This window comes from Stomoxys calcitrans, chromosome 5 (genome assembly GCF_963082655.1).
Source record: "Stomoxys calcitrans chromosome 5, idStoCalc2.1, whole genome shotgun sequence".
Classification (NCBI taxonomy): domain Eukaryota; kingdom Metazoa; phylum Arthropoda; class Insecta; order Diptera; family Muscidae; genus Stomoxys; species Stomoxys calcitrans.
Window position 1 is genome coordinate 102,062,231 of NC_081556.1, and position 23,957 is coordinate 102,086,187.

The 23,957-nt window shown below is 41.1% G+C and overlaps 1 protein-coding gene across 3 annotated transcripts in view; it reads right to left on the reverse strand.

Moving 5' to 3' along the window:
* The window catches only part of LOC106094124 (uncharacterized), a 322,459-nt gene that overhangs the window by 205,350 nt on the left and 93,152 nt on the right, over positions 1-23,957 (reverse strand). For all 3 annotated transcript variants that reach the window (XR_009398455.1, XM_059369584.1, XM_059369583.1), the window contains exon 3: positions 12,057-12,078. The gene's annotated coding sequence lies outside the window, so the exon portion shown is untranslated. The remainder of the gene's footprint in view (positions 1-12,056; positions 12,079-23,957) is intronic.

Genomic DNA, 23,957 nt, shown 5'->3' on the forward strand with positions numbered 1-23,957 from the left:
ATACGGACTACCTAACATAGGTGGCTGAAGAAAAATTCTAACAATAAAATTACATTGCACCTGGTCCATGTTGCGGAAACTGGTGTGCTGTGCACAACCATCTCCTGGGACCATGATGAAGTAACCAACATGGTCTTGTTACCTACAAAAACTGCTAATTAAACAGAAAAGGAACAGCAGATAGTTATGAAATTGGCTGTTGCATAAGAAATATTTGTTGCCACTTTGAAGTACATTCAGATGGCCAAGAAATTTAGCCTACCTTAGATGGTAGTTGAAAAAATTCCAAATAATTGATGTCTGTCCCTCTTTTTTTCTAACCAACCGATTTAACATTTTGGCCATCTCAAATGGAGAAGGTGAACGACTTCGAATAAATACCATTGAACCAGCCATATCGCTTTCAAACTGTTGTTAAATTGCGAATTGTTACATTCCCTAATCCAAACAAGTCTTCAATGAAAACCTGAAGTGGAAGTTTTTTGATTGCAGGTGCCGAGAACACATATTTCGACGACGAGGACGCAGAAGTCGACGACGACGACGCTTGTGACCCACTGCTGGCAATGTTCGCACAGCGTCTTGCGACATAACCAGTATGACTGTACTCTCGTAGTGAAGTGAGGCCAGAGCAAGATCGGAAATGTTCCACTCCATGCACCGGTTACACCTCACCGACACCGACCGAGATGAAGGCAGTTTGGGCAAATCGAACAGAACCAGGGTCCGGCGTTCTTTTCAATCCCGGCACGAACCAGAAGCGTGCGGAGAAGGCACTCCGGGATGTGTCTCTCATATGACGAAAAAAGACGAACTCGTACACTGAGGCGGCAGTCCTTGCCGATGAGGGTTCCATTGGGTCAATCCGGAGCGTACAACCGACTGCCATGGGATAGCCACCACCGTGATGCTACTTTGCAATAATGTTGTCATTTGTCAACCGTAGCTATTACAGTTTGAACATATTTCCTTGAAAATTTATACGGATTGTTGAATAACCCATCTGAAAACATCCGCCGAGGTCCATCAAAATTGTTTCAGAATTAGATTGAGCTCCCACTTTGTACTTATAAGGTAAGTGTAGGGTATTATACAATCGAAACCGACCAATTTTTGCCTTTATTTACGGGTTTTTACTAGTTTTTTTTTTCGATTGTATCCCACTGTGCGATGTTGATGTCATTAGCGATCAGTTTAGTGCCATCTCCGTTGAGCTCCAATAGGATTGACAAGAATTGCATCATTGCCCTTGTCACACACCTTATGACCACAATGCTGCGTAGCACACAATCCGTCCTCTTGGAGAAATTTGTTTGGACTCTCTGCGGTACAAGGCGGCGACTACTGACTTTATCTCCACTTTGTTAAATGCCCCCTCAGTATACAATATGGCCGCTATCACATACTCGTTTAGTTAGAGAGATGTTTCTCCGACCAAAACATTATCATCAAACTCTTATAGCTCAGCAAGCTAACCGCGGTCCATAGGACCGCTTGCCATGGGTATGTGATGGCCATTGGTTACTTAAAGTTTCTTATTTGGAGGCCACCGTAGCGCAGAGGCTAGCATGTCCGCCTATGACGCTGAACGCCTGAGTTCGAATCCTGGCGAGACCATCAGAAAAAATTTTCAGCTGCGGTTTTTCCCTCCTAATGCTGGCAACATTTGTGAGGTACTATGCCATGTAAAACTTCTCTCCAAAGAGGTGTCTCACTGCGGCACGCCGTTCGGACTCGGAGGCCCCTTATCATTGAGCTTAAACTTGAATCGGACTGCACTCATTGATATGTGTGAGAAGTTTGTCCCTGTTCCTTAGTGGAATGTTCATGGGTAAAATCTGCATTTGCTTTACAAAATTTTGCATGAGATTAACGTCGCAATACGGGTGCAAAATTTCATTAAAATCTGTTCAGATTTAGATATAGCTCCCCTATATATCTTTCATACGATATGGTTTTTATGGTTATAGAAACCACAGTTTGTGTCCGATCTTTACAAAATTTTGCATGAGATGTTTCATTTAACGCCCCAATACGTGTGGAAAATTTCATTAGAATCGGTTCAGATTTAGATATAGCTCACATATATATCTTCCATCCGATATGGGGTTTGAAGCCTATAGAAGCCAAAATTTTAGTCCGATCTTAACAAAATTTTGTACGAGATGTTTTATTTAATGTCCCAATATGTGTGCAAAATTTTATTAAAATCGGTTCGGATTTAGATATAGCTCCCATATATATCATTCATCCGATATGGGTTTTTAGGGCTATGGAAGCCACAATTTTGGCCCGATCTTTACAAAATTTTGCACGAGATGTTTCACTTAACGCCCCAATACGTGTGCAAAATTTCATTAAAATCGGTTCAGATTTAAATATAGCTCCCATATATATCTTCCATCCGATATGGCTATGGAAGCCACAATTTTGGTCTGATCTTTACAAAATTTTGCACGAGATGTTTCATTTACTGTCCCAATACGTGTGCAAAATTTCATTAAAATCGGTTCAGATTTAGATATAGCTCCCATATATACCTTCCATCCGATATGGGCTTTTAGGGCTATGGAAGCCACAATTTTGGTCCGATCTTTACATCTTGATTTTCTTGAAACTTTCACAGATGGTGCACAATGACCTCGTGGTGAAAATAGGGTACTACATTTTTTCATATCTGAAGGCGGGGCGGACCCTCCCCCTTACCCTAGTTTTCAGAAACGCCAGATCTCGAAGATGGGTGGTGCGATTTAAGCGAAATTTTGTGTGCTCTCATATAGCACCCTAAAAATAAAAATTTGGTATCCAAATTTCGGATGGGGTAACTAGGGGGGCCGCCCCACCCTAAAACCTACCAAACATATATTTAGACTAATCACGACAATATGGGACTCAAATGAAAGGTATTTAGAATAAGAAAACGTATCTGACATCCAATTGTCGGACCAAGTGTTGGGGGGTCCACCCCTTCCCGAAAACACCCCCACACTGGACTTATTTACAGACCATGGAAATATGGGGGCTTAAATAAAAGGTATTTGAATATAGAATTAGAATCTGATATCTAAATATTGGACCACGTGTTTGGGGGGCCACCTCTCACCAAAAACATCCCCCAAACTGGACTTATTTACTGACAATGGTAATATGGGGCTTAAATAAAAGGTGCGGAGAATTTCTGACTATTGCAATATGAGGCTCAAATAAGAGGATTTTTAAAGTGGAACACGAATCCGATATATATTTTCAAGGCCAACTCACTGAATAGCATCCGCCCATCCCCCAAAACACCCCGGTCATGTTTGCCGACTATAGAAATATGGGGCTCAAATCAAAGATATGTAGGAGTAGACCACGTATCTGATATCAACACTAGGGGTCAACTGTCTAGCGGACGTCCCACCACCATAACAACCCCCAAATAGGAAGTATTTGTTCACCAAGACAATTTGGGTCCTTCAAAGAGTGGAACTAAATATTCATAGTTTTTGGGGCTATTACCCCAAACCGGACATATTTGCTGACTTTTGCAATAAGGAGTTTAAATGAGATTAGAAAACGAATTTGATATCCAATTTTGAGGGTAATGGGGTTCAAATAAATGATATATAGAGCACTTTGCTGATATATTTTCCGGGCTTAGTGTTTGGGGAGACCACTCCAATCCCCAAAACACCCCTAAATCAGGCATATTTTCCGACCAAGTCAATGTGGAGCTTAAATGAAAGGTATTGAAAGGTATTGGTAGAGCAAGAATTGATACCCATTTTCGGGACGAATTTTCTGGGGGTCTACCCCATTCCCAAAATATCCCACAAACAGCAATTTTTTAGTGACCATCGCATTATGGGGCTCAAATAAAGGTATTTGGAGGTAGAATACGAATTTGTTAGCCAAATGTAGGACCATGTACTTAGGGCAAAACACCCCCAAAGGGAAAAAATTTTTCGACCATGCCAATATGTGGCTCAAATGTAAGGGATTTGAGGATAGAACACGAATTTGATAACCTATTTTGGGGCCATGTGTTTGGGGGACGCCTCATCCTGTAAACTCCTTTTAAGCCAATGGCAATATGGGGTTTAAATAACTGGTATTTGAGAGAAGAGCACGATGCTGATATTTTTTCAGGGCCAAGTATCTGGGGGACCACCTCTCCCCCGATAACACCGCTAAATCAGACATCATGCAAATATCGGGCTGAAATGAAGTATTTTAAGAATGGAGTACACCTTACATCCAAAATTAAATTCGTAGACCAATAAAGATCATATGGGATTCAGATAAAGGCACTTATATTGTTAAACTGTTTGTCAAGTTAGCATGGTTTTTTTACTAAAAGATCTTTAATTGTCGAAAATAAATATACCAAGGAAACTTTTGTTCCATATATTGTAAAAGAAGGAGCAGCGGAGCGGGACCGGATCAGCTAGTTTCATATATAATGTCCATTAATAGTTCCTACACTCATGTTAAGTACGATGCGTCGCGCCACATATCCTAGTTTTAATGCCATATATTGGGTTGCCCAAAAAGTAATTGCGGATTTTTCATATAGTCGGCGTTGACAAATTTTTTCACAGCTTGTGACTCTGTAATTGCATTCTTTCTTCTGTCAGTTATCAGCTGTTACTTTTAGCTTGCTTTAGAAAAAAAGTGTAAAAAAAAGTATATTTGATAAAAGTTCATTCTAAGTTTTATTAAAAAATCCGCAATTACTTTTTGGGCAACCCAATAAAACCATTTTTCGCCAATAAGCAACTTTCGCAGAAATAATTAGCAGCAATTGTACTAAATGAATTAACCCTTTTTTCATCTTACTTTCCAAAAACAAGGATATTCCCTTATTGATTTACCCTACATGACCTTACCACCATTTTGCACGAATCTCATTTTTGTTGTATAACCCAATTTTCGTAATGCCATATGAAACAAATTTTGCTGACCTTTCAAGGTAATTCATTTAAGAGAATTATTCATTAAAACTTTCAAAGCGTGACATTAACTTAAGCTTCTGTGGTCATCAAAGTAAATTTTATCATTACCACTCTGCACTTGAGACCCACTTCAAAATTTGTATTCCGCAAATTTGTCAAAAAGGGAAAGGAGGAAACGGAATGGGTAGCCAGAAAGAATAGAAGTCAAAACTAAACACACAAAAAAACGAATTCCATTAAATTTCAAATTATTTGTATTGTATGAGCACAGAGACGAAAAGACGTGGAGAAGGCAGCAGCAGCCAAAGAAAGTTTCCAAAATAATATCGTGACTCCATGGATAACAAACTATTGGAAATGTTTTTGTACAATTGCAAAGGTCGGGGTATGTAAATCGAGCAAATATTACATTATGGCATACCAATGTTTGTAGAGCAGAGTTTTGAGCTTAAGCAAATGAAAATTCCAAATGGTGCTTTCGATAGATAGATAAGGGACATAGGGAAGTGTAGAGAAGCAAAAACCCCATGTGTGCCTGCGTGTGTGTGGGTGTAAGGTTTTGCTGGGTGCGGAAATGCGAGGCAGTATGAGTGAAGGTCACACGTTTTTCTACACATCGATATTTGCTCACATAACATTTGCTATTATTTTTGGTAATTTTTGCATTTCTCCCCAGGAAAGAGAGACAGAGATAAGCACACACACACACACACCTACTTTTGCCCCGATTGTAGGAGTCTCAAGGATCTTTGGCTTTTGGCATTCGCACACTGTATGTGTGTGTGTGTATGAGTCCTTTCTAGCCCACTATGTATTTCCTTTGGTTGAGAGGTTTCCTATTGAGTTTGGCGTTATTGTTGTCTAGCTAAGGTAGCTGCTATTCATGTGTCTGCGCGTATGTGACTTTGTTTCGGAGTGAAGTTTAGCTTTTATATAATTCTTGCTATTCGCAAAGTTTTTCTTTTCCCCGTCTTGGACGAGAGGGCTGTGTGTAACCTCGTCTTTGCGATGGCCTTTGTTTGTTGTTTTTCAAAGACTGTTGGATTTCTTTTTATAGTTGTTTTTTTTTCTCTACTTCTTCTTCTTTATATTCTAAGGCTTCCAACGTTTCCGTTTCCTTTTCAAATAAGAAAATTTATTTAAAGGTAATCGGAATGGAAAACAAGAAAGAGTACAGAAAAGCTCCTACACTCCATGATTTTCTTTCTTTTTTGTTTTTTGTTGATTTGTTTGGTTTTTGAAGCGAAAACCAGAGGATACCGAGAGTCAAGGAAGCCTTAGATGGGCGCCTCTGTACTATGGAGTGTAATGGAATAGTGCAATTATTAAAACAATTTAATTTTTAATAAGCCATTCCATAGGAGAATTAGGGGAACTACTTGCTGGGATGGGTTGTATGAATCTAAGATGGTTATAACATTTTCCACACTCAGTACGAAGTACAATTGTCCAAGCGGAAACAAATAATGACATGCTAAGTTTGGGCAAAGCCGGACTTTTGATACCTTGGACATTGGGTATGCAGGCTAATTTATCAAAATTTGTGTAAATTTGAAATGAAGAAATTTGAGCGACGGAAATAGTAGAGCGCCGTCTATATATTAGGATACCGACTCTGACTGAATGGCTAAAGCGTCGAATTAGGTTTATGGATATTAATATATGACGCCTATGACGCTGAACGCCTGGGTTCGAATCCTGGCGAGACCATCAGAAAAAAATTTTCAGCGGTGGTTTTCCACCTCCTAATGCTGGCAACATTTGTGAGATACTATGCCATGTACAACTTCTCTCCAAAGAGGTGCCGCACAGCGGCACGCCGTTCGGACTCGGCTATAAAAAGGAGACTCCTTATCATTGAGCTTAAAACTTGAATCGGACTGCACTCATTCATATGTGAGAAGTTTGCCCCTGTTCCTAAGTGGAATGTTCATGGGCAAAATTTTGCAATTTGACCTTAAATCGAGAGATCGGTCCATATGGCAGCTATACCCAAATCTGAACCGATCTGTGCCAAACTGAAGTAGGTTGTTGACTACCCTAACCCAACTCACTTTCGGCAAAATCGGGCACTAAATGTGACTTTCAAACCTTAAATCGGCAAATCGGTCTATATGGGGGTTATTTCAAGATATAGTCCAATATAGCTCATCTTCGAACTTAACCTGACTGTAGACAAAACCAGTAAGGAAGGGCAAAAGTCGGGTGGTGCCGACTGTATAATACCCTATACCTACCCTATAAGTACAATGTGGGAGCTGCATCCAATTCTGAACCATTTTTGATGGACCTCGGCGTGCAAAAATATGTTCAAACTGTAATAACTACGGTTGACAAGTGACAACATTATTGCAAATTACCCAACATCTGACGAACATATATATGGAAGCTATGACTAATACTGACCCGATTTCAATGAAATTAACCAGTAATGTCGCGAGTCATTAGAAAATCCTTCTTGCCAAATTTCGAGAGAATTGGGTAACAAGTGATTTTTTTATTGCATTATTACTGCAAATCGGACGAACATATATAAGGGAGCTATACCCAAATCAGAGCCGATTTTTAGTAAATTCACCTGTAATGTCGGGAGTCATAAGAAAATCGTTCCTGTCAAATTTCGAGAAAATCGGTTTACAAATGACCATTTTATTGCAGCGTTACTGCAAATCTTACGAACATATACATATATGGGAGCTATATCGAAATCTGAACCGTTTTTTTCAATTTCAATATTCTTCGTCTCTAGGCCGAAAAACACGCCCATACCGAATTTCAAGACGATCGGATGAAAATTGCGAACTGTAGTGTGTACACAAATTAACATGGACAGACGGACAGACAGACAGACAGACATAGCTAAATCGAATCAGAAAATGATTCTGAGTCGATCGGTATACCTATCAGAGGGTCTATCTCTCTTCCTTTTGGAGTTATAAACTAATTCACTAAATTATAATACTCTGTACCACAGTAGTGGTGTAGGGTATAAAAAGAATCTGTGCAAAGTTTCAGCTCAATATCTTTATTTTTAAAGACTGTAGCGGGATTTTAATAAGCAGACGGACGGAGGGACAGACGGATGGAGGGACAAACGGACGGAGGGACAGACGGACGAAGCGACAGACGAACGGAGCGACAGACGGACGGAGGGACAGACGGACGGAGGGACAGACGGACGGAGGCACAGACGGGCGAAGGGACAGACGGATGGAGGGACAGACGGACGGAGGGACAGACGGACGGAGGGACAGACGGACGGAGGGACAGACGTATGGAGGGACAGACGGATGGAGGGACAGACGGACGGAGGGAGAGACGGACGGAGGGACAGACGGACGGAGGGACAGAGGGACGGACGGACAGATGAATGGGACAGAAGGACGGAGGGACAGACGGACGGAGGTACAGACGGACGGACGGACAGATGAATGGGACAGAAGGACGGAGGGACAGATGAATGGGACAGAAGGACGGAGGGACAGACGGACGGAGGGACAGACGGAGGGAGGGACAGACGGACGGAGTGACAGACGGACGGAGGGACAGACGGACGGAGGTACAGACGGACGGAGGGACAGATGGACGGACAGACGGACGGGCATAGCTAGATCGTCTTTGATTTTTTCGACGATCAAGAATATATATACTTCACAGGGTTGGAAATGGATATTTCGATGTGTTGGAAACGGAATGAGAAAATGAATATACCCCCATCCTTCGATGGTGGATATAAACATTTGGTCAATTAAATTGGTAACCGGCCTTTGTTTAAAGGAATAGCCAGGAGATACTAGATGTTACCTTTGTAAAGGAGAATATCAGCGGAAGGATATGTGACTGGGAAGTGTTGGATGATAATGACAAAAAAACGTGGTCGATTGAACTGCTAACAGTTCGTGTCAGCTACCCTGTCTTTCTGTTAATAACCAATAAGGAAAGGCAAAAGTCGGGCGGTGCCGACTATATAATACCCTACACCACCTCGTGCATGTGGTACTTTTTATATGTAGAACTTATCTCGAAATCTAGTCACACTTTAATTTGGATATCAATTGAAATAGCAATTTAGAACCTTGTAAGATTTTCCGACCATAGGACAAAAGATTTGGATTTCCACATCTTTAAAAGGCCATATCGGATAAAAGATTATATGGGAGTTATATCCAAACCTATGCCAATTTGTATGACACAAATACTGGGGCATGAAATAGAACATCTCACGCCCTATATTGTAGAGATGTGACCAAAATTGTGGATTTTACTACCTTAAAAGTCCATATCGGATGAAATATACACATTAGAGCTATATCTAAATTAGAACTGATTTTATTGAAAGTTTGAGCACGTATCGGAACGTCAATTTAAACGTCTCATGGAAAATCGGACAAATATTGTGGATTCTACAGCCTTAAAAGGCCATATCGGATGAACGATATATATGGGAGGTATATCTAAAACTGAATCAATTTTTAAAAAATTTTGCACACATATGAGGACGTTAAACAAAACACAGCATGTCAAATTTTAAAAAGATCGGACCAAAATTGTGGCTTCTACAGCTTTTAAAGGCCTTGTCGGATGAAATATATATATGGGAGGTATATCTAAATCTGAACCGATTTCTATGAAATTTTGAACACATATGAAGATGTCAAATAAAGCACCTCATGCAAAATTTCGTAAAGGTAGGACCAAAATTGTGGCTTCTACAGCCTTAAAAGGCCAAATCGGATGAAAGATATATATGGGAGCTATATCTAAATCCGCACCGATTTTTACGAAATTTTGCACATACATTGAGACGTCACAAAAACTACTCCACGCCAAACTTGGTGAAGATCGGATCAAAATTGTGGCTTCTACAGCCTTAAAAGCCCATATCCGATGAAAGATATATATGGGAGCTATATCTAAATCTGAACCGATTTTGATGAAATTTTCCAGATATGTTAAGAAACAAAACGGTCTGTGCCAAATGTTGTCCAGATCGGTTGAAAATTGTAGCTACTAAGGCCATTTAAGTGCAAATCGGTCGCTACATATATGTGGGAGGTATATCTAAATCTGAACTGATTTTTATGAAATTTTGCACACATATGAAGACCTCAAATATAATGCCCAACGCCGAATTTTGTAAAGATTGGACAAAAATTGTGGCTTCTGCAGCCTTTCAAAGCCATATCGGATGAAAGATATATATATGGGAGCTATATCTAAATCTGGACCGATCTTTGTGAAATTTTGCACATACATTGGGACCTCACAAAAACGACTCCACGCTAAACTTGGTGAAGATCGGATCAAAATTGTGGCTTCTACAGCCTTAAAAGGCCAAATCGGATGAAAGATATATATGGGAGCTATATCTAAATCTGAACCGATTTTGATAAGATTATCCAGATATGTTTATATCAGAAACAAAACAGTCTGTGCCAAACGTTGTGCAGATCGGTTGAAAATTGTAGCTACTACGGCCATTTAAGTGCAAATCGGGCGCTACATATATGTGGGAGCTATATCTAAATCTGAACCGATTTTGATGAAATTTTGCACACATATGTAGACCTCAAATAAAATACCTAACGCGAAATTTTGTAAAGATGGGATAAAAATTGTGGCTTCTACAGCCTTAAAAAGCCATATCGGATGAAAGAGATATATGGGAGCTATATCTAAATCTGGACCGATTTTTGTGAAATTTTGCACAAATATTAGGACGTCAAATAAAACACCTTGCGCAAAATATTTTAAAAATCGGACTAAAACTATGGCTTGTATAGCCTTAAAAGTCCATATCGGATGAAAGATATATATGGGAGCTATATCTAAATCTGGGCCGATTTTGATGAAATTTTCCACACACATTAGGACGTCAAATAAAACACCCAATGCCAAATTTTGTAAAGATTGGACGAAAATTGTGGCTTCTACAGCCTTAAAAGGCCATATCGGATGAAAGATATATATGGGAGCTATATCTAAATCTGAACCGATTTTAATGAAATTTCGCACACATATGTAGACCTAAAATAAAATACCCAATGCCAAATTTTGTAATGATTGGGCAAAAATTGTGGCTTCGACAGCCTTAAAATGCCATATCGGATGAAAGATATATATGGGAGCTATATTTAAATCTGAACCGATTTTTTTCAAAATCAATAGCGTTTGTCCTTGGGCCAAAAAAGTGATATGACACTTGGACAACAAATGCGACCTGCACTTTGATTACAAGAATACATGGACTCACAGACGGACATGGCTAAATCGAATCAGAAAGTGATTCCGAGTCGATCGGTATACTTATCAATGGGTCTAGCTCTTTTCCTTCTTAGCGTTGCAAATAAATGCACAAATCTGTAGCACAGTGGTGGTGCAGGGTATAAAAATCACCAGATTTCAACTAATCATATGTCTATTCTATAAGTAGCTAACCCCTATCGTTAACATCCGAAAATCCCCATATCTGGTGAAGTGCATTAGCAGCACTACCCACAATGAGGCTCTTTGTCCCTATATTAGGTAAACATCCCCATTTCCATCCTCTATGTCTAAATTTCCACTATTGTAAGGCTGTTTCGCAAGGCATCCAGGACCTTTGAGGTTGTTGCCATATCTGGTAATGTACATTAGCAGCATTTCCCACAATGAGACTCTTTGTCCCTATATTAAATAAACACCGCCATTTCTATTACCTATTAACTGTACAACACTTAAAAACAAATTTTGAGGGAACCAACACGCTTTGCATCCTGTACACCCTAATACACCAAATAGACCGACTAAGCATCCTTCAACACAAAACTCTGCAGCATATACGCCACAAGGCTTATCTGTCTCTCTTAATCTTTTAGTCCGCACATCCTCTTTCCTCTGTGTAAGAGCAGCATCTGTGGATGCGGGTCCGGGTAAGGGTGAGGGTGGCCATATTATAAATAGTTTATTTGAGATTGCATAAACATAAAATGGACTTTAATAACGACTAAACTTTCTTGTGCCAATGGTTGTGGGTGTGTAGTTGTGGCCGAAGTTACTTTTACTCACTGCTAGCTGATGCTGCAAATGTCGTTATATGAGATTACTTTGCAGTCCTAAAATGATAGAACAAGAACTTACCAGACAAATCTCCGGAGATTTCCTGTAAAATATAGATTGAGAAAATTGGTATTAGTCATACGAAACACACATACATGCACGAGTACTTATGAAAATAATAATTGAGAATTTATAAACTTTTACATGGGATGTGGGCATAATAAATATAATCAAACCAAATGGCATTTCTCTAAGGGGGACTACAATAAGTTAATGGAATCAATGGTAGGCGTTAAAGGACTGGATTTTATCCACCAAATACCAAAATGTTGAGGAAGTTCTTGAAGGAGTGAATAGAAAATTGATTCAACTTGTGGGTAAAATTTTGAATCCGAAAGAATTTGAAAAAAATTGGTTTCTAAAGCAAAAATTTCGACAAAGGTTTCTATTATCCTTTAAAGTCAATGTAATTTTGTCTTAAATTCAAATTTATCTATTCAAATTAAACCCTGGCAAAGTTAATCACACCCATATCATTTTTCTTGCAAATACCAATCTTTCATTGGCTTCCCTACTATATTTTGTAATTAGTTTAAAGGATCACCTTTACTGCCGACGGCATATCCGTTTAAGTTAATTAAGTCTGTAACGAATTACCCTACAAGCCTACAAGCTTTAAGGCTGCGCCATAAGCATTTTAAATGTCAGTCCATCAATAATGGTAACGCATCCATTCTGGAGGCTTGTATGCTTAGACAACGGAAATGAGAGATCCAATTACATGTATAATTCAATTGGAAATTTTGTCCCCTTTTCAAGGTATCGCAAATGTAGCAAATTAATGCAATAAGCAACCTGAGCTAAGTGATGCATAACTTGAAAAGTAAACATGTGATATATTCGGCTAGGCCGAATGTTGGGTGCCCAGCGCCTTGGGTGCCCATCTTATACAAATTTTGTTAGCATTTGTGCACCAAAGAAGTTTCTTTAGAGGTATCGGTCTATAACAGGCAAGGATGTCGAGGAAACCAAAACTATTCACAGTGGTTATTTTTATCAATCTTATTCTTCTTAGGTTGCCCAAAAAGTAATTGCGGATTTTTTAAAAGAAAGTAAATGCATTTTTAATAAAACTTAGAATGAACTTTAATCAAATATACTTATTTTACACTTTTTTTCTAAAGCAAGCTAAAAGTAACAGCTGATAACTGACAGAAGAAAAAATGCAATTACAGAGTCACAAGCTGTGAAAAAATTTGTCAACGCCGACTATATGAAAAATCCGCAACTACTTTTTGGGCAACCCAATATTTAACAAGTAAAAGCGTGCTAAGTTCGGCCGGGCCGAATCTTATATGGCAGCTATATCAGGTTATAGACCGATTTAAACCATACTTGGAACCATTGTTGAATATCATAACAAAACACGTCGTGCAAAATTTCACTCCAATCGGATAAGAATTAAGCACTCTAGAGACTCAAGAAGTCAAGACCCAAGATCGGTTTATATGGCAGCTATATCAAAACATGGACCGATATGGCCCATTTACAATACCAACCGACCTACACCTATAAGCGGTATTTGTGCAAAATTTCAAGCGGCTAGTTTTATTCCTTCAAAGGTTAGCGTGCTTTCGACAGACAAACGGACGGACAGACGGACGGACATGGCTAGATCGACATAAAATGTCGCGACGATCAAGAATATATATACTTTGTGGGGTCTCAGACGAATATTTCGAGTAGTTACAAACAGAATGACGAAATTAGTATACCCCCCATCCTATGGCGGAGGATATAAAAATCAAATTATGTTTGTTTGTAGGTTTGTTCGTCTGTTTGTCGGTTTGTTTGTTTGTTCCATATAGACACAAAAACGGCTGAACCGAATACCTTGAAATTTTCAAAGATTGTGTAGGTTGGTCTGGAAGGAAATATAGGCTACATAATTTTTTGATATCGGGAGGGGGGAGGACCCCCCCCCTTTACCCCAAAAAGTACTACCCAAAAATAAAAGTGGACCCATCGGGACAATATGGGATTCAAATGAAAGGTATTCAAGTGTAGAGTAGGAATTTCAAAATAAAAGTTGAGTCCAATTACCGAGGGGCCGCCCCAGCCCCAAAACCCCTTAAAAAAGGTTTATTTGACAATCATTTCAATATGGGACTCAAATGAAAGGTATTCGAGAGTAGGTTACAAATATGGTCAGAAAGTAGGAATAGGCTTTATAATTTTTTGATATCGGGAGGGGGGCGGACCCTCCCCTTATTCCAAAAGTACTACCCAAAAATAAATGTGGACCGATCGGGACAATATGGGATTCAAATGAAAGGTATTCACGAGTAGAGTACGAATTTCATAATAAAAGTTGGGTCCGCCCCAGCCCCAAAACCCCTTAAAATAGGTTAATTTGACGATCATGACAATATGGGACTCAAATGAAAGGTATTCGAGAGTAGTTAACAAATATGTTCAGAAGTAGGAATAATCCTTCACGGAGCTGCCGAATTCAACCCGGGATTTGTTCTGACCCTTTCCCAGCTCGCCCTTATATTTTCTTAGCTCTGCCTTATAGATGTCCCAATCGTGTGGTGCTCTTGTGGCTTTTGCTCTGTTGAAGAGTTTTCTGCACTCCTTCCTTAGACCAAGCGGCTCGGGGGTCCACCATGGCGGTCGCTGTTTGCCCCTTGGCTTGGCACTAAGTCACGCTGATACAAGCGAGTCATTTAGAGCCTTAGTGATCCGCTTGACCACTATGTCCATATCCTTCGCTGTTTTCACTTGCTTTTCTGGTCTAGAAGGGATAGTGGTGCAGAATGTGTGACGAAATTTATCCCAATCCTCCTTCCGAGGGACCATTTCTGCAGTATTTTCTCCAAGGCTGAAACTAATATAACGATGATCAGAGAAGCTGTAGCCATCCAACACTTCTCAGTCGCATATTATTCCACCTATATCTTTCGATACAAAGGGTATCTGGTACCCCCTACCTGTTCCTTGTAATAAAGGTCGGTTAATGCCCTTTATTACAAATTGCCAGTCGATAAGCAACTCACCCCTTTCGTTGACATCCAAACTTCCCCATATCTGTTGATGTGCATTAGCATCACTTCTTGCAATGAGGCTTTTCTTCCCTACAGAAGCAGCTTCAACCAGCGACTTAAGGTTTGAAGGCGGCATATCTGAATCGTGTCCCATGTATAGGGTAGCCAGTGAGTAATGATACTTGCATATTTCAAGGCTGGCTACTACTACTTCTTCAGTGCTTAGCGACGGAAGAAGAAGAATATTTAGACTACTCTTTGCAAGAATACAGGCTCTGTGTCTCCCATTCCCCGTACCCTGGAGTAGTTTAAATACCGGAATTTTTAGTCCACGAACCATTCCTCCACACGCCCATGCCATCAGGAGGACCTTTAGTGCCGCCAAAGCGGCCTTGCAATGGTGGAGATTTATCTGTAGAAACCGGACCATAGTCAGGATGCAGAACTTCCTCCACTGTTGTGTTAGCCTCGTCTTCTGACTCCCCAAGGAGTTCATCGTTAGAACTTGTCATGATGAGCTTCCGTGCCTATCCAGGGGCAGGTAAGAAGGCTGTGGAACCACTCTTCCCCAGGACACTGGACACTTGCGGTGTGGACGATTTCTCCTTAGACGCTTCGCCAACTGCTGCTGTCGAAGTACTTTCTGTGTTCCGTGCTTCCCCGCTGGCGCGCACTTTCAGCCCAGTTCAACTTTGTGACCCACTTACACAGGGCTTGTCGGGTCCAGTTTCAATGCCATTCCCCCCTGTCTCGATTATGGCAGGGGGATTTTCAGTCTGCTACAACCCGCCAGACTTTAGCGATGTGATCGATAGTTCCTCAGGCAAGTGTTCAGCAACAACTGCTGACCCGTCTTCTGATTCCTATGCCCCATCGCTTCTATATATCATTAATTTCCACTTGTTGAATTCGTAAGATACAACCCCTTCAGACTTGTTGAGGTCTGCGCCGGACAGCCGGAGTTTAGTTCGAATACTGCATGTCTCCGGTCACCATCAGCCTTATCCAATCCACCATTCTTCCCATAGTCTGCCAAATATCGATTCAGGATCTGAGAGAATCCTTGGGATCCAAGCACGAGCCTTTGGTCGGGAAGGAATATTTTCCTTCTTGACTAAATCTAGTGCTGCGGCTGGCCAGATCTCACAAATCTTTTTTAGAGTACAACGATACATTTCAATTGAGCGTTGATTGCCGAAGGCAATTAGTCTGTATCGGCCCCGATACCAGCCAGCATCGTTATAAATTGGAGGAGATCCAGGAAATACCGCAAGGACATCGGAGTGTACTGATGACAATCCATTGACTATCCCACTTCGATTATTCCTAGGCATGCAGCCCTGTTCTTCTCCCTTGCCGACACCTGCCATCACCAAACTGTCCCTAGCGACATTAGCAAAAGTTCTTAGACCCATCTGACTATTGTTCGCCCTAGTTCTTGTAGGCATGGGATGCCCTCCAGGTGACCGCAGCATTTTGGCTGGCTGCGGTGCAGTTTCCGAATCTAGACTTGTAGTCTTTGGGGTAGCCCGTGCAGCGAATTCCCCAGCCCTATTTAGGGAATCTCTCTCCCTATCAGTGAGAGTCTTAGAATCATTCGCACCAAGCCTCTTAATAAACCTGAGAGTGATGGGTCTTCTATTATTCCAACCACTTAAAGAGTGTGTTGGATGTTACAAACAAGGGAGGTCATCGTAGCGCAGAGGTTAGCATAACGCTGAACGCCTGGGTTCGAATCCTGGCGAGACCATTATCAAATCTTTAGTGGTGATTATTCCCTCCTAATGGCGATATTTGTGAGTAACTATGCCATGTTAACACCTTTCCTCATAAGAGGTGTCGCACTGCGGCACGCTGTACGAACTCGGCTATAAAAATGAGCCCCCTTGTCATTGAGCTTAATGGAATGTTTATGGGCAAATTTGCATTACCACCTCCAGACTCACCTCCCATAAGGGACATAGATGAAAGGCTTAGGAATATAGGTGTCAATAATTTTTCACAGTTATGTCTTTATTTGCAATTCACCCTAAAGCATTTCAATACTGTCTGGTGTATTGATTAAATTAGGCAAATTATTTGTTTATTTCTTCTTTGAAATTTCTCATTCTCAACCAACAGCTTCTTCACAATTTCGCAACAGTTAAAACCTGCTTCTCCAGTTGTTGGCCAGATGATGGGGGGGGGGCTTTCTTCTGCTTGTTGTTATTCTTGCTGGTGCTTCTTTGGCATTCTGTTTGCCAAGATTTAAGAAGCAATAAAAATCCATTAAGGTCATTATTGTTGTTCTTTTCTTTTGCCTCTGTGCTGTGGCTTGTCGTTGTGTGACTTGAGCGTTGAACGCTTCCAGGTGATGTTCTTACACATTTACGTCATTACAATGAGACTTTTCTAATCATTTCACCCTCTAATCCAACAAATGCATACCAAGGGATGGGAATGGGCCTATGACTAATGCTTACGCCATCACCGGAACGGAACGGCTACAGTTGTATTAAGGAGTGTTGCCATTGAAACAATTTTAAGTTGAAAATAAAAAACGTGTTTAGTTTGGAAGCCACCGTAGCGCAGAGGTTAGCATGTCCGCCTATGACGCTGAACGCCTGGGTTCGAATCCTGGCGAGACCATCAGAACAAATTTTCAGCGGTGGTCTTCCCCTCCTAATGCTGGTGACATATGTGAGGTACTATGCCATATAAAACTTCTCACCAAAGAGGTGTCGCACTGCGGCTCACCGTTCGGACTCGACTATAAAAAAAAGGTCTCTTGAGCTTTAACTTGAATCGGACTGCACTCATTGATATGTGAGAAGTTTGCCCCTGATCCTTAGTGGAATGTTCATGGACAAAATTTGCATTTTTGCTTAGTTTGGTCATGCCAAATCTTGAGAACCTTCCACCATGGATATATGAGGGGTATATGACTTATATGGAAAAACTATATAATCGGGCCAAGCTTACGGCTAAAAGGCAGGCCATCTTGTGGTTGTTGGAAACCATTGGTGTATTTTTCGTGCAAAATTTCCAACAAATCGGATATAATTAAAAGGTTGTAGAAGTTCCTGAAGAAAAAAAAGGATCAATGTATATGGGCCAACACGGGATAATTATGAGCACCACACAGGCTGGAACTTTGAGCTCGAACCTGTGTGGTGTCCATCGTTATCACGGGAAGCTTAGCTGAAAGCTACCTGGGCGCGTCCACAGGTTGCGGATGGTGGAAAGCTCCGTATTTATGAGGAGTAGATGCAAATGCGGCCGCAAGCAATCAACAATTTTCGAGAGGAGAGTCTCAGTGAGGAGTCAGGTGGCACTGGCTCTTAATTAAATACTGAGTGCCAATGATACTCGAGATGACAAGGCGAGTTATTGGAGCCTTCAAATAACCAATGGCCAACATAGGCGTTTGTTCCCATGTGTGAAATCCCGCAAAACCCATGCGGTTGGGGCGCTGGGCCAGTAACACTGCCACGGAAAACTATGAGAACTACTATGAGAAACAAAGGAACAGTAAAAAGAATCATTGACGACCCACGCAAACGAAACAAGTAAAAGCGTGCTAAGTTCGGCCGGGCCGAATCTTATATACCCTCCACCATGGATCGCATTTGACGAGCTCTTGCCACGGTACCTCTTTTTAGGCAAACAAAGAAAAGAATTGCTATGTTATTGGAACAATATCAAGGTAGGGTTCATTTCGGATCATAATTGAACTGAATATTGGAGACCATAGTAGAAGTCATTGTGTAAAATTTCAGCCAAATCTAGTAAGAATTGCGCACTTTAGGGGCTGAAGAAGTCAAATAGGGAGATCGGTTTATACGGGAGCTGCATTAGGCTATAAACCGATTCATGCCATTTTCGACACGTATGTTCAAGGTCATAAGAGAAGCCGCTGTACAAATAATAATTGTACAAGTAATAATTGCGCCCTCTGGTGGCTTAAGAAGTCAAGACCCCAGATCGGTTTATATGGCAGCTATATTAGGTTATGGACCGATTTAAACCATACTCAGCAAAGTTGTTGCAAGTCATAACTAAACACCTCGTCCAAAATTTCAACCAAATCGGATAAGAATTGTGCCCTCTAGCGGCTCAAGAAGTCAAGACCCCCGATCGGTTTATATGGCAGCTATATCAGTTTATGGACCGATTAAAACCATACTCAGCACAGTTGTTGGAAGTCATATAAAACACCTCAAGCAAAATTTCAGTCAAATCGGATAATAATTGCGCTCCTTATAGGCTCAAGAAGTCAAGACCCCATATCGGTTTATATGACAGCTATATCAGGTTACGGACCGATTTAAACCATACTCAGCAAAGTTGTTGGAAGTCATAACAAAACACCTCGTCCAAAATTTCAACCAAATCGGATAAGAATTGTGCCCTCTAGCGGCTCAAGAAGTCAAGACCCCAGATCGGCTTATATGGCAGCTATATCAGGTTATGGACCGATTTAAATCATACTCAGAACAGTTATTGGAAGTCATAGTAGGACATATCATGCAAAATTTCAGCCAAATCGGATGAGAATTGTGCCCTCTAGCGGCTCAAGAAGTCAAGATCCCAGATCGGTTTATATGGCAGCTATATCAGGTTATGGACCGATTTGAACTATTCTTAGCACAGTTGTTGAAAGTCATAACAAAACACCTCATGCAAAATTTCAGTTAAATCGGATAATAGTTGCGCCCTTTAGGGGCTCAAGAAGTCAAGACCCCTGATCGGTTATATGGCAGCTATATCAGGTTATGGACCGATTTAAACCATACTCAGCAAAGTTGTTGGAAGTCATAACAAAACACCTCATGCGAAATTTCAGCCAAATCGGATAAGAATTGTACCCTCTAGCGGCTCAAGAAGTCAAGATTCCAGATCGGTTTATATGGCAGCTATATCAAAACGTGGACCGATATAGCCCATTTACTATCCCAACCGACCTACACTAATAAGAAGTATTTGTGCAAAATTTCAAGCGACTAGCTTTATTCCTTGAAAAGTTTGCGTGCTTTTGACAGACAGACGGACGGACAGACGGATGGACGGACGGGTGGACAGACGGGTGGACAGACGAGCGGACATGGCTAATTCGACCTAAAATGTCATAAGGATCAAGAATATATATACTTTATGGGGTCTTAGACGAATATCTCGTGGAGTTACAAACAGAATGACGTAACTGGTATACCTCCATCCTATGGTGGAGGGTATAAAAAGGACCATGCGGATCTGCACCTGGAATATTCGCATTCTTTATAGAGAGGGTGCAGTATACGCACTGGTGGCGGATGTTTTAGAGAAATACAAGGCAGATATTACCGCCTTACAGGAACTGCGATAGACTGGGAATGGCGGCACTACAACACCAAACGGTGACGAACTATTCTATAGCTGCTTTAACACTAGGCATGAATTTTTGTTTGTTTTTTCTGTCAGCCAACGCGCAGGGGATGTCCCCTATGAATGCAGTGCATGGCGTTGGCGAGAGAAAAATGGGAATTGGAGGGGGGAAAGGATGTAGTGCTTATTGACATTTGTCTAAAATATTTGGATGTCAAAGTGGGTGGGAAAAACATTAGTCGGAAGTCGATTCCACATACGAACGATTCGGGCGAAATATGAATTCTCTCAATAATGCATTGTGCGGCCCGCTGGCCAATCAATTACAAACGGATGTGAGTTCCTGAAATGTCTAGTATCCCTGACATACATCCTTACACCAAGAATAAGAAGACGAATACCAGACGAACACACACCATGAAAGTACCGATAAAACAGCGCCAAACAAACCACAATGCGACGATGATGAAGAGAGGCAATAGAGTTGGATACCCCACTGTCCCCAATCAACGCCATCGTTCTCCTCTGTACACGGTCCAGTAGCTCTAGGGATGATTTTGAGGCTCATACATGCGAGTTGTACTCCATTTTCGACCTTATGAAAGTGGTGTAGATGTTAAGAAGATCAGACGGATTGAAGTAATTCTTACGCCGTTTAAGGAAGCCTAAACACTTGAATGCTTCTTTCGACACCTCAAATAAATGTTTAGCCCGACGGACATCACTTTGTATTTTCATGCCGAGAACAACAAGAGCTTCTGATTGCTCAACATCTACACCGTTGATAGACAAAGATGATCGTAATTGGTCAGCGAATCGTTTGTATGACAACAAGCATCACTGAGTCTTCCGCGCATAAAAATCTAGGCATGAATTTGGCTGTGGATTTGAGGTTAGTCGGATACTGAAACACCTTGTCACCAGCTTTACTCCGGTGGATGAGAGGCTAGCCACAATCTGCATAAAAGCCAAACTCTTCAATATCAGCCTTATTTGTCCCCATGCCCCGACGAAAGACAAGGGCGAGCAGACCAAGGATATTTTCTTAGAGCGCTTAGAGAGAGAATATGACCGCTGTCCCGCCCATGATATTAAAATCGTTCTGGGAGATTTTAATGCGAAAATAGGGAAGGAAGACATTTTTGGTCCAACAGTCGGAAAGTTTAGCCTTCATGAGATAACGTCAAGTAATGGGTTGAGGCTGATAGATATCGCTGCGGCAAAAAACATGGTAGTAGCAGAAGATTTCAACATAAAAATATTCACAAAGCCACATGGTTGTCATCCGATCAAAACACGAGAAACCAAATTGATCACGTTGTGATAGATGGAAAGCATTCATCCAGCGTGTTAGATGAACGATCGATCCGTAGAGCGAATATAGATTCGGATCATTACCTTGTTGCAGCAAAGGTTCGCACCCGTTTGAACATGTCGAGGAAAGTACTGACACTGCACGGAAGTTGGACATTGAAAAGCTGCAAACATAACAGATGGCAGCGGCATACTCCACTCGACTGACCCAACTGCTTGATGAAAGCACTCCTTGTTCCGATGATGTTATTGGCGCAGTGGCAAACTATTGCCCACTCCATGAAAAATGCCGCGAAATTCGAACTTGGCTACCGGAAGCCTCCCCGAAGAATCCCATGGTACAACTAAGAGTGTCGAGATGCTACTGAAGCCAAGAATGCAGCATACAGAGCAACCCTGGAATCAGTAGCAACGCGCCAGATGAAGCAGTGGAATAGGGAGAAAAGGTGAGAGGAGAAATGTCTATTCCGCAGAAAGAAAAAGGAAATGGAAAGACGTGAGTGTGAGCCAATTGAGATGTACAGGAGTCTGAATGAAGTCCGGAAAGTCCTATCAAAGAATTAAACATCAAACCGATGGCTTTGGAGCAGGCACATCCTCCCGCAGAGACAAAGAAGGAAATCTGGTATTTGACATAGATAGCATGCTGAGGATATGGAAATAACATTTTACCCAACTGCTAGTGTCCGACGTTGGCGGCGAAGAGGATACCGCAGAACCAATCCCTTATTATGGTATAGAATGTTTACCTACTATGAGGAATGAGGTCCAAGTAGCAATGACCCGACTGAAGAACAACAAGGCAGCAGGAGCCGACGGTTTACCCGCTGTACTATTTAAGACCGGAGGCGACATGCTGATAAGGGGTAAACATCAGCTTATCTGCGCAATCTGGCTAGAGGAATGCATATCCGATGATTGGAACCTCAGCATACTATGACCCGTACACAAAAAAGGATACAAGACGGAATGTGCCAACTACAGAGGAATAAATCTCCTCCCCATAGCATTCAAGATACTCATTAGGGTACTTGTTAGAGATTAAAACCTAAAGTCAATGAGATAATTGGGCCCCACCAATGCGGCTTTAGACCTGTTAAATCCACCCTGGACCAGATATTTAGACTGCGCCAAATTCTGGAAAAAGACACCTACCATTTCTTTGTTGAATACAAAGCCGCCTTTGATACTCTTTTAGGTTCAAAGGTATTTCAGGCCATGTCTGAGTTTGGTACCCCTGCAAAATACATAAGACTCTGCAGGATGACACTTCCTCAGTAAAAGTAGAAAAGAGTCTCTCCGAACCATTTAATACCGAACAAAGTTTCGGACAAGGAGACAGACTATCGTGTGATCTCTTTAATATCGTGCTGGAGAAGATTATACGAGATGCAGAAGTGAATAGATATGGCACACTAATTACAAGAGAACACATGCTACTCGCCTATGCCCATGACGTCGACATCATAGGTCGGTCACCGGAAGTAGTAACTGCAGCCTTTGGAGAATCGAAAAAGAGTCAATGAAAATGGGTCTGACAGTAAACGGAGATAAGACGAAATGGATGGTTTCAACTCCCAAAAAGCTTTGCACAACCGAGCAGATAAAGAAACAGGAGAAAGTTGGGAACCACAACGTTGAGATAGTCAGTAACTTTATCTACCTCGGCATCGCCGTAACCGAAACGAATGGCACCACTTTTGCGATAAAACGAAGCATAATACTGGCAAATAGATGCCACTTTGGACTAAGTAAGCAGTTTAGAAACAAGGTCACCTCTCGACAGACGAAGCTTATACTATACAAGACACTGATACTACCCTTGCTGTTATATGGTTCTGAAGCATGGGCACTTATGAAAGCAGATGAGGCAGTACTTGGAGTATTTGAGAGAAAGATTCTTCGTAAAATATATGGACCAATTTGCGTTAATGGAAATATTGGGTTGCCCACAAAGTAATTGCGGATTTTTTAAAAGAAAGTAAATGCATTTTTTATAAAACTTAGAATGAACTTTAATCAAATATACTTTTTTTACACTTTTTTTCTAAAGCAAGCTAAAAGTAACAGCTGATAATTGAAGAATGCAATTACAGAGTCACAAGCTGTGAAAAAAATTGTTAACGCCGACTATATGAAAAATCCGCAATTACTTTTTGGGCAACCCAATATATAGGCGACGTATGAACCACGAGCTGTATGAGCTATTTGACGACCATAGCATTAAAATAAAACGGCTGAGTTCGCTAGGTCATGTTGTCAGAATGGATGAAGAAGC